The sequence below is a fragment of the Macaca nemestrina genome, chromosome 9 (assembly GCF_043159975.1).
Source record: "Macaca nemestrina isolate mMacNem1 chromosome 9, mMacNem.hap1, whole genome shotgun sequence".
Classification (NCBI taxonomy): Eukaryota; Metazoa; Chordata; class Mammalia; order Primates; family Cercopithecidae; genus Macaca; species Macaca nemestrina.
In genome coordinates, this window is record NC_092133.1 from 129795984 (window position 1) to 129808462 (window position 12479).

The following is a 12479-nucleotide window of genomic DNA, read 5'->3' on the forward strand; positions in this document are numbered from 1 at the left end:
AGCTGGCGGAGTGTGGTGGCCAAGAGCAGGTCCTCTGCGGTGTCACAATTGGAGTCCTCTTCTGAATCCATCCCTCACCAACTCAGGGACCAGAGCTGGTTACCCAGCCTCTCAGTGCTTCAGGTTTGGTTTGATGTTTTCAATCTCTAGAATGCAAGAGTCATAGAACCTACATCCTAGGGTTGATGAGAAGATTATACAAGTGTGCTGAGGGCAGAGTAAGAGCTCAAACATGTCAGCTGTCATTCAAATATCACTAAAATGGCCTTTTCTCAAGTGTGATCCACTTGCACCAAAATTACCTGAGGTGCTTGTGACAAGGATCTTACAGATTCAGTCTCCCCAGAAGGTTCCAGAAGTGTTTTAGTGATCGAGGCAGGGACTCTACATTCAGACAGACCCAACTTCAAATCTTACCTTGTACCTTAGTTGGATCTGTGTGATGTGCAGCAAGTTAATGCATTTAGCTTCTTGGAGTCTTTGTTTCAGTAAATTAAGACATTAATATCTGTCTTGTTCGGCAAATATGTATCAGTGTGTGCTATGTATAAGATACTCTGTTAGGTACTGGGAACAAAATAGTGAACATTCTCATAAAATCTATTTGCTCAGCTCTTTGTCAGACCTTTGGAAGGCACTGCAGATCAGACACAGCCAAATCCATCCCTGTTAATGGCAGCTTATCAAGGTCATGGGTAGCTCCAAAAATGCCATGGGAGGGATGATTGCAGACTCCACGTTACGGGCCACAAAGCCATTCTCTTTACATTTTAGCAGTTCCCATGAAGACTAATCACCAACTGAAATGCAGAAGAGTTTCAGGTGCCTTTTCCTCACTCAACTTCAATGCTGGGGCCTCAGCTCCACCTCACTGCAGCTTGGATTGCAATGAAATGCAGAACCATGGGCCACTAATTCTACCATCCAGCCTAAGAGATACCATAGCATGGAGGAAAGAGCACTAATTCATTTCCAGGATCCTCAATGTCTACCCCTCATCCCCTACCTTCCAAGTCTGTAGGGCTTCTAGCTACTCCTAGGAAAGAGAGGTTAAGTTGCATCAACCTATTTAAGTAGTCTGATACCTATTTTGGTAGTAGTTCTATCTGAAATTACTTGTGTTGGTTATTAACAGAGATTGCACATCTTTTGCAGAATCCAATTCTGGGCTATTAATAAAAATACCTTAGATTGTATTTATTTATTTATTCATTTATTTTTTGATTTGGAGTCTTACTCTGTTGCCCAGGCTGAAGTACATGGCACGATCTCGGCTCACTGCAACCTCCACCTCCCAGGTTCAAGCGATTCTCCTGCCTCAGCCTCCTGAGTAGCTGGGACTACAGGCACGTGTCACCATACCCAGCTCATTTTTTGTATTTCTAGTAGAGATGAGGTTTCACCATATTAGCCAGGATGGTCTTGATCTCCTGACTTTGTGATCCACCTGCCTCGGCCTCCCAAAATGCTGGGATTACAGGTGTGAGCCACCACGCCTGGCCTGTATTTGTATTTTTGACAATTGATAGAAAATATTTAAGAAGTATGGAATGAATTAGGACAAATATAACCTAATAAAAATGACACGTTAAATGGTCTGGGGCAGTGTAGGCCTGTGGTCTTTGGAGCCAATGACCTGCAACGGAAGTCTGAATTTGCCACAGTAGGCTGACTGTGTCGCCTTAAGCAAGTTGCCATCTGCTCTTAGCCTTGGGAAAGCAAGATTTCTTGCCTGCTAGGGGTGCAGCAGGGATCAAAAACAAGAATGAATGTCTAGTGCTTGGCACAGGGCTTAGAATGATGAAAGGCATTTTGCGTATCATAGCTCTGTATTATGATTATCAGATGATGGCACTTTCATATTTTCCATGAGATGGAGCTTGTACTGAACCTTGACTTATTTTCACCTTCAATCGCTCCTATGAGGTATGCAGGACTGGTATGATTTTTAGATGAGAAGTTAAGTTCCTTGCGGGGGCAGACATGGTTCCCACTCAATTCTGCCACTGCACAGGGGTTCGTCCTTCACAGGATCTCAATGGGCAGTGGGTTTTTTGTCTGTTCTTCCATCTGAGCTGTTCTCCTATCCTACTAGATGCTTGCAAGACCCCCAGGGGTTGCAGGCACCCAGACTCTGAAGGAAGTACATTGGCCTTAATGCAGCTGCCTAATGTGACAACTTGACACATGTTTTGCGATCTAATTGTTTTGTTATGGGTCCTTTTACCTTCATTGCCGCACATGTAGAGAAGGAACTCAGTATCAGAAATGCCACTCAGTCAGACCAAAACTTGACCACCGTGGTTTTATAAGTCACAGAGAGTTTATTAAAAACCAAATTGATAGCTAGAAAGGACTCTGACTAGGAGAAGCCCATAAACTTAATGGTTCTTATTAATTTATGGGCTATTATTACAACATGAGTAATCTTCATACAAAAGCAGCAAAGAGCTGTGATTTACTTAGGACAGTGCTTACTATCTCCACTTACAGTGATGACGGCTCCATCAACGTCTGAGCCGCATGGGCCCCCAGCAGAGTGCTCCCTGCTGCAAAACAGAATGCCTTTCTTTTCTTGAAGCCTGTCTTTGACTTGACACATTTATCTCCTGGAGATCAGTTCCTTATTTTGAGGATCCAAGCCTGGGGCAATGAGGCAGGGGGACAGAACCATGAGGTATAGAGATACCAACTGGACACTGACCACCTTGGGCTCTTTCCTCAATGCATCCTCTTGCTGACCCTAAATTCAAGCTGAATATCCTCCCTCCCAGTCTTCAGTTTCCTCATCTGCAAAATGACAGGGCTGGCTCAGTGGCTTCCAAGATCCTTTCCATGACTGTAGCTGTGCCCGGGATCCAAAAGGCCATCTGATGCAGCAAACCATTGGCAAACAGTCCCCACCCCAGAAGAGGTTCAATCATCTTGGCTGGAGCACTCACATGGCCTGAGGATGGAGCATGTCCTGCTTGTCCAGTCACTGCTCCCCATGCATTGGATGAGAAAGAGCCTGAGGTGCTGGGGGGCTCCCATTATGGCAGGTGGGGCACCCTTCCTAGACTAACCCCTTGTTCAGGAGCCAGTTCCAGTGTCACGGGAGGCAAAACAACATGGGAGAAGAAGCAGGGATATAGAACATCATAAAGACCTTCAGGTGGCACATAATTAACACAAAAATGAAGAGGGGCAGGGAATGGGCTATTTGGAAATACCTCTCCAGAGAAACTCCAGGTGCAGGGTAGGGGGCAGGCTGGAGCGGGGGCCTTTGTGGGTGACAAGCCCAGCAACTGGGGCATCATTGTGGCTTCATGTGCTGCCAGGGGCTGGCCCACTAGCTGCCGCTGCAGGCACCTCTCCTTTCGCAGACCCAGCAGGGCTGGCCCACACAGCATTTTACATTCAGTTCCTGCTTCAGAGCAGGGAGGTCCAGGCAGAAGGTCCAAGGGAAGGTTTTGGCCTTTTCCTGCTAACTGGAGCTGCTCATGTTGTGCTTGGTGTCAGACACGATGGACCCAGGGAGTGACTAAATTGTATAGACTCACCCTTCCTACCCTCTGCCAAGTGGGTAGAAACTCCACATCACTGACCATGGACCCTCACTGTGTTTCTGGGTACACATTCAATATGCCCATCTGCCCCATCCCTGGCCCACCTTCACATCTAATTCCTCAACATAATCAGCAGCAAATGCAAAAAAGCAAGAACACCCAGTTCTGAGTCTCAGCCTGGTCCCAGGCAGCGGATTTCCAGTACTTAAACTGCTCAGTGCTGTTGTCACACAGTCTTACTAAGTGTCGTGGGTGTTTGAGGTATCAAGGGACACACAGAATCACACCAACACATCCCACTACTCTCCAGCCATGGTAAATGTGTTGCCTAAAAGCATTGCAGGTTTCACCCTTTTTATTAAACACCATTATTCCAGGGGCTTGATTATTCATTGGTACATTGGTATTGGATGTCAAAAAGATGAAATCAGGAACCAAAATTTTAATTAATGAAAATATTAGAAAACACTTCTGTCATTTTTCTTTGTTTCACTTTTCCCTCACTTTTCAGGTGGAAAGGCTGAGTTTCCAGGCTTTGATTATCTCTGAGTGTCCCGGACACCAGGAGGTCTGGGCTTTTCCTTCTATGGACCAAGGGCAGCAGACAGAAGGAGGGGGTGCTGGATCCCAGGCCCCTTAACATGGTAGAGAGGCTAAGAGCAGATCCCCAGGAGGGGTTCAAATCCCAGTTTAGCCATTTGCCACCTCTGTATATAAACTCCCCACAGTTCACTTTCCCCATCCACAACTTGGGGGTAACAACAGCACAAACCTCATGAGGTTGATGTGAGGATTCAACATGCAGTGCCCCCAAAATCACCTAGAGAAGGAGCTAGTACTACAGGCCCAACAGATGCAGATCTATTTCTATTTCAAAAGCAAAAGAGCACTTAAAGATGACCAAACCCTGGACACTCAGTCCTTTCCTCTGACTTTCCCAAGCTCTAAGGGAAACCCTTCAAGACCTAGGGTTAGTCCTGTTTCCCTTTTCCAGTGGAGAATTCCCAGGACACCTCCAGAATATGGAGCCTTAACACAAGCATCACCCAGCTGGAAGACACTAAGGCAGATGTACCAGTCTCCACAGAAAGGGACAGTGCCACAAGGCAGCCCAGGGGGAGAGGCTGATGTAGTAGAAGAGGAAACACATGGGCTTGGAGCCAGGAGACCTGAGTTTGAACTTTGCCATCTCTGGACTTCAGGCAATTCATATAACTTCTTCAAGCTTGGTTTTTTTTCATCCATCCTATAATGGTCACACCCCACACCATGACCTAAACACATAAAATCTCATGTGAGGGTCACATGAGAAAACAGATGTCAAATACCATAAAATGAAACACGTCCAGGAGAGCACCTCACACGTAGTAGGTGATCAGTAACTTATTGTTGAGAGAGAGGTTCCATGTTAGCAGGTCACCTGAGCCACTGCCTGTGTCTTCTGGAGGGCGGGAAGGAGCTTCCCTTTAACCTGGACATATGTAGATTGGTCTCAACCAAATGAAAGACAAATGTTAGATTTGACACAAGTTGGAAGATTTCCCGATAGCCTTGAGCCTGTTACCAGGAGAGTATCAATGTGGATCCTACCCCAATGGGTTGGTTTGGAGATAATCTTGCCTGAAGACAAAGGACACATCATAATGACCATCCAGATTCTTCCCCGACTTGGGATTCCAAAAGAATGGCCATGAGAATGTTGTAACCAGGGCTGGGTTCATTTATGTTCCAGCTAAGCAGACAGTAGAAGTTGGCCCTCTGGCCAGTGGTTTGTATTTATTATGTTATTCATTCATCAAAATGGTCTCTTGCAATGAGATGCTGTCTGCCTCAGAAATCTAATAACAGAGTCATTAATTATTGAAGCCAGGGTCATCATCAGGTGAATTGAAGCTGAAATTGTCCACCATCATGTAATAGTTTTCACAATTGAGTTTATCTCATAAAACCTTTCTCATCTTCTTCTTTTCTCACCTATGCCATCCTCATGGGTGGGTGAGCCCACATGAGCACATGTTTGCCATGTAACACATGTATCTCCTAGCAACAAGCAATTGGAATATTCTAGATGGATGTTAAGCCTATATGAGAATGGGACTATTTCTCAGTATTTCAGAACATGCAATTTAGCATCTACAATTCAATTATATAATCCTGCAAGCATTAGACATCAAGCCACAATTCAAACAGGTTTGCTTCTAAAAATTAATGCATTAATCAAACCTTAAGGAGAGATTGCTCCAATGAATCACATCTCACAGATGCAACATCAAACTGTCAGGCTGCCACGGGCCTCTCAGCACTGACACAAATGACCTCCTAATAACAGGGCAAGGAAAACGCTCACCACTCAAATGGAAGGGGGTGCAGAAATGGACATTTTTGCCAATACTAAAAATAATGACTGCAAAGAGTTACGGCACAGTTTCAGACTTTGCACAGCACCCTTTAAGTCTCATAACAACCCTAACAGATCAGTGGGGTAGGCATTATTGTTATTATTATTATTATTCTCACTTGATGGGTGAGAAAACCAAAGTTCCAAGAAGTCAGGCTTTTGGCAAAGGTTTCACAGGCATTAAGTGACAAATGAAGAAACTGAATCTCCACTGGCCAGGTTCCAATCTTACTTCCCAGACAGTGAGAACAGCGTTTATATAACCAGAAGTTTGAGGACCAAAATATAATTCTTATAACGCATATTTTTTGTCTTGGGGATCATCCTTCGTTCCAAGTAGCATCTGTAGTCCTTTGCAGTGCCTACCCAGGTGCTATCACAGCCTGGGATTTCTGGCATCTCCTCACTCCTATAGGTGTTTGGGTGACACCAGGCTGGCCCTGATGAAAGCTGCAAAGTCCTCCTTGGCCCAGAACCTCTGTGAGAGGCTCAAAGGGCAAAACCGCCAAGAGCTATCTTCTCCATAAGCCTCCAGACTCTTGCCTCTCCCTTGAGATCCCTCCAGCTTGGACACCTCCCCTCTTTACGTCTATATCTCTTCCTTACTCATAATCTCCCCTCCATCTCCCTGACTTGTGTGCTTATTGAGGACAAGGACCACATCTCATGTAGCTTTGTATTCTGAGACGAGTAGTCCATTTCAATGGCCAGGGAATGTTTGTGGAGTGAACGAATATTTGAGGAAAGTAATCAAATAATGCATTATTGGGGAGAGATACAGACAAGTGTAGAAAAAGGGAAATGCCTGGATTTTTTTCCATGTTGACCCTTTCCCCCACCCCAAAGTTCATAGTAATGCATCTAACATTGATCCACAGTAAAATATGAATCTGGCTTCATTACATGATGGCTTTAACCCAGCTCTGGAAATGACAAAGTAAACCCAAGCACATTTTCATCTTTCTCCATGCTGAAAAAATCCCAAGTCTTTGGTAAGCTCGTGGGTGACCTGGGAAAGACAGGTGGGGGTCCACACACAGGTCTTCACTACACAGCTGTGAATGGCTGGGTTAGACACATGCTGGGTGAATGAACAGGTGAAGCGGTGCATAGTGAGCCAGCCTTGCAGTAACGAGGCCCGGTTATTCAGAGGCCCAGGTGAGCTGTGGAAATAAAACAGAGTTGCCATCAACTAAGGTCAAGTTCTTCTGGTAAATGTTCCATCCTCCTGTGATTCAAAATAGATGCTATATTACCGTGAATATTAGAGTTAGACCAAGTTCTGTCCAACATGCAGACATTATGAAAAAGCAAGCACAGACACAATCACACAATCTCTTCCTGTAACTGGGGGAAGCTTCTCTCTCTGGCTTTGTAACAATGCAGAAATGTCATCAAATGTGGTTTGTTGATTCCTAGATTAATGGTTTATATATATGTGTGTGTGTGTGTGCATATATATATGTGTGTGTATAAATATAAACTATACACACACTATATGGATACACACATACTATACAGCATATGGATATAAAGGTATGCACATAATATAGAAGTTATACACACACATGCTTATATTTGGCTTATATTTAAGAAATTTGCATCATGCATAGCCAGTGAAACTTTACTCATTCATACCTAGGCCATTTCAGCTCAGGTTAGGCTAAAGAATACTTTTTCACTGTTGGTTTTGAGAAGCAACCTGATATGTTGGAAGGAGCAATGACAGAAGCAGATAGACACAGGTTCCAGTTCTGTCCCTGTTCCTAGTGCCCAGGAAGGCTACGTAATCTCTATAGACCTTGGTCTCCTGATTTGGAAAACAGAAATAATAAACCACACACACTTCATGTTGCTCTAACGGTTAAACGTGCTTATGGAGGTCAAGCATTTAATATGTGCCTGGATCCATTAGGTGTTAAGAAGGTAATATATCCTCCCCTTTCCTCTTCTCAATATAGTAAAATAATCAGATGAGCAGCATTTCATCAGGACATAAAGTGCTTATGACTGGAGGGGAAAACCATTTTTCAAGGCAATGTAGACCATTTATTGTTTGTATGTAAATATGATTATAACTTAAAATAAGCTGTATCTAGTGACCAGCAGTGACCTTACAGCATCTCTTCTTGGCAGTGCTGTGTTAGCACTGGAAACTGGTTCAAGTTACCATAGTTTGCTTGTTTTTTTAATTCATAAGGATGTCTTTCTTTGACTCTGCTCTATACAATATAGACCATCAACTAATTCTGGGTAATCTCTTCTCCCCACCTGCAGGATTTGCTGTATTACAAGCTCTGGTAGTACCTAGATTAAACAATCGAAGAGTAAATTCCTAGAAGTCAAGGTCAGAGAGCTTTTCTTACACAGCCTTCCATCACTCAGTCCACCGTGGCTTACCACGGTTATCCTCTTAAAATTCCCTCCTATCCTGTGTGAGTCTCCTCAGTGGAGTCTCCATTCCAGCTGTGTGTAGCCATAAGTTTAATCAACGAGTTCCTGGACACTTTCCAGAATCTGTGGAATGTGAGTCCGGCAGCGACTCAAAAATGGTAAGGGGGAGGAGCTAGTTTTACAGCCAAACATGCGTACAGATCAAATCAGTGCCCCGCCGGATGAGATGCTTGCCCTTCTGCGTGTTCCTGAGGCGTGACCCTCTGAAAGCATGAATCCCCATGGGCGTTGTGCCAGGACACAAGAATCCTGCTGCTCAGCACAGCAGCTCACAGCATTCACAGTGTCTGCCGTGTCATTTCAGCTGTTGATTCTGATTGCTGTTGCTTTTGTCATCTGGGCATATCCAACACTGCAGCTATGAAATATGAAATTCGTCTTGTTGAAGACCCAGGTCTTAAACATTTGCACCATCTGAATCTGACCCTCAGCTCTGGACAAGTAGAGGCCTGGAGCATGGAAGCTGGATTGTGCAGAGTGGGCACAACCTTGGAGCATACATCCCCCTTCCCTATCTGCTGCTTCATCATTTGCCGTCTCCACGGAGACCCCATTCTGCACCCTTAGAACTCAACTTGGCCACCTTTGTACTTACCACCTAAGCACTTCCTTGGTGCTATGGTACTACGTATGCAAAAAATAAAAATAAAAATAAATTTTTTTTTTGAGACAATCTCGCTCTGTCATCCAGGCTGGAGTGCAGTGACGTTGATCTCAGCCCACTTCAATCTCCACATTCAGGGTTCAAGCAATTATCTTGCCTCAGCCTCCCGAGTAGCTGGGATTACAGGCACACACCACTACGCCTGGCTAATTTTTGTATTTTAGTAGAACCAGAGTTTCACTGTGTTGTCCAGTCTGGTCTTGAACTCCTGCCCTCAAGTCATCTGCCCACCTCAGCCTTCCAAAGTGCTGGGATTACAGGCATGGGCCACCGCCCTATGCAAAATTTAAAGGGAACTTTTGGTGACCCAATTTATACAGGGCAACCTCCAGCCTTTTAACACCGAAGTTATTAGGGATTTCATCTTGACCAGCGAGTGGGTCACAACAGGATCCTGGTGGTGGTGAAAAACCCATGAACACGACACACTCCTCCCCCTGGACTTCCCCTCACTCTGTTCGCTTCTTCTACAGCAGCCCTTGGGCAAGCAAAGACAATGCCAACCACATCAGCCATCATCCCTGAGATCATTGCCATCATGGATACCAGCCAAGTAATAAGTGACCCAAGCCCCCAGTGTTATTTTGCTTTGGGAGGGTATATCCAGGGTCCTTGATGTCTAGATTCATCCACACAATCACAAAACCAACCACACACAGACTGATGGGCAGATTAAGTCAATCACCTAGGAACTCGACGAATGGGACATTTCTTGCAGCAACTCAATGGATCTAATTCTTCATGACCTAGAACACCCTCCCTTCCCACCAAAGAGGCTTCCATCTTCATCCCATCAGTCAACTCGTAGCCCTCCCTTCAACTCCATTAACAAGTCAGCATCTAACTCACCCTCACTCCCATTACTGCCCCCAGCCTACTACAGGGACTATAAGAAATACACCAATCATTAAGAGCTCCAGGGAGGGCATATGAATGAAAGATACCACCTGTCACCAACCTCTGAGCCGAGAGATGGAGGTGCCCTGGGTTGCCTGGACAGCTGGTAAGGGTGCAGGTTACAAAGGGTCCTCATAGTGTATGTCTTGTTTTTGTTTCTTTTCTCTTTTTCTAATGCTATTATTTTTTATCCCCTCTTTTTGGCTCTTTCTTTCCCTTCATATGAATTATAAACATATATATATATATTTTTCTAATAATCAGTATCCCTGGCTATACTTGACCAAGACTTTTGTTAAAGAAACAAACTTTATATCTGGAAAGTGCAGGTCTGGGGACTGGAAGAAAAGCTATTTTCCAGAAGCATGTTTTACTGCTTTTATGACTCAAATATCTCCATCTCACCTCATTGTCCTTTAAAGCTAAATACGTAGCAAATGGAGATGTACTGATATGGAATCTCAGTGGGAAATGATTGCAGACAAAAAGCTTATTAGCGTGGTTTCCTCTTTTCTAAAAAACCCCTCCCCTTTCCCAAAATAACTGATAAATGGTCCTTTGTGGAGATGGTTGTGATGCAGCTTCAACTGTTGTGAAAAGCCTGCTTTACATCTTGCTGGATATGAGAGCATGCATCACAGTTCTGGATGGCAAATCTAGTGGCTTGCTTCTTGTGGTAACGCAACTGAGGCTCAGAAAGCATTAGGCTTTGGAAGACAAGTTGACTCCAACTCACCGAATTTTAATCTTATAATATTTTTGACTTTTAGTTTTCCAAATAATGTTTACAAAGCAGAAGGATGGAGGATATGTGAATCCAACTCTGTACCCAAAATGGTATAGTCACGGTTGTTATTTTTGGCTCATTCTTCTTAATATCTTCTTCACTTGGCTTTTTGAGGATATTATCTAGAGAAGTAAGAACTTCTGACTTCCCAAGGCCCCATTTGTGCCTGAACTCGGCCCAGCATCTCCGTGACCCTAAATTGCCTCATGTTTTCGTATCCATTTAGCCATAAAACTCTCGTTGTTCAGCTAATCTCAACTAGATATCCAGAAGAAAGCAGTCTTATTAAACATTCATCATAAAGAGTGAATGGTCAATTGACTTGAACCTTCCCAAGAGAATTTTTACTTTAAGAAGGAAGTTGTTAATATAAATCAATGTCTAATGGGTGGAATTTTAGGTATCAATATCAACATTTATTGAAGGCTTATTAAATGTTGGTTACAGTCCTCTGTGCTTTGTGGTAAAGTCACAAAATTAAGAGAAGCAGCCTTGCAACACAGGGAAGGACACCCTTCCTACCACCTCCTTATTTCACCCTCTCAGTCACGGGCTCCTACGTCATCCAAGGATCCACCTAAGAGTCCACCCTCACCAAGTGTTCTCATCAAGTCTAATTCTTCTACATACAACACTTACTTGGAGAAGATCCCACTAAGTGCATATCTTTCTGCACATATATCTGGTCCTCTCTGCCCCATTAGCATCCATATCCTAAGCCACCAAGGACACCCAAGCCCAGTCCACTTACCTCCTAAAAACTGAGTTTAAAGACAGTAATAATTTGTATGTTAACTTCTTTTTCCACGCTATCTCCACCCCTTTCTCTCCTAATTTAAAAATATTTTCTAATCTAAAGTAGGTCTTTTTTTCTTCCTAAATTGTTTCTTTATATAAAATGTTTTCAGATGATAGAAAATTACCAGGTCATTTACAAAGATCTTTCCATTTCAATTTTTAAATGTAATTCATCCTAAACCAATGTTTTCTCATGTGTCTCTCTAACATGGGCATACAGTTTATCTTTCAGCTAAAAAAGCAGGATGTACACAGTGGTCACTGTTAATATGAACTCTGTTTAGAGGTCAATCGCATTAAACAGACTTCCTCCCCAGCAGATCCAAGATGCCAGCCTGATTTAATCTTGGTCTCTTAGAAAATTAGTGTCCTTTCTGAATGTGGCATGTAGTTTCAGGGGGGACTTAGCCTTGGAATCTTATTCACTCTTTACTGGCTTCTGAGATCTAAAAGTCTTCATGCATGGAACAGCCACATAGGCATCAGAAAGGCAAATCAAGAAAGTAAGAGGGACTCATGTGTTCAGGGATCCGGGCTCTTTCCCTCGTAAGGGGCATTTGCCTTGGTACATCAGTGATCTTTGTGTAAGCCTTTTTCCAGAGAATAGTTACTGAAGATTCACTGGCATGAATTTTGTCTTGCAATCCGTTTGTTCCCTTTGATTGGATGCATCAATTGCGTCCTGAAATCTTTGAATCTTCTTTTAATGGGCTAAGGAAACTTCCTTGAGCATTGAATCTGTCAAAAACAAGTCAGGGATCTTTAAATATACCTTTCTCCCCAATCCTGATGATTCAGGATCAGTATGAACAGTGTTTGCAGTAACCATGTCTACATTTGTTTACTGTCATAATCCCAGTGCCTAGCATGATGTCTAGCACACAACCGGCACTTAATAGAAAGATGATAAATAAACAAATGAACCACACTATA

The 12479-nt window shown here is 43.6% G+C and overlaps 1 protein-coding gene and 1 long non-coding RNA gene across 4 annotated transcripts in view; both read left to right on the plus strand.

Moving 5' to 3' along the window:
- Nucleotides 1–12479, plus strand: part of LOC105490635 (FERM domain containing 4A) — a 699298-nt gene that overhangs the window by 256802 nt on the left and 430017 nt on the right. The gene's annotated exons all lie outside the window — the stretch shown is intronic.
- The window catches only part of LOC139356022 (uncharacterized), a 40409-nt gene that overhangs the window by 3887 nt on the left and 24043 nt on the right, over nucleotides 1–12479 (plus strand). Inside the window, exon 2 of the long non-coding RNA XR_011607386.1 lies at nucleotides 1–12479. This exon is cut by the window's right edge and continues 24043 nt beyond it. This is a non-coding gene — a long non-coding RNA (uncharacterized lncRNA).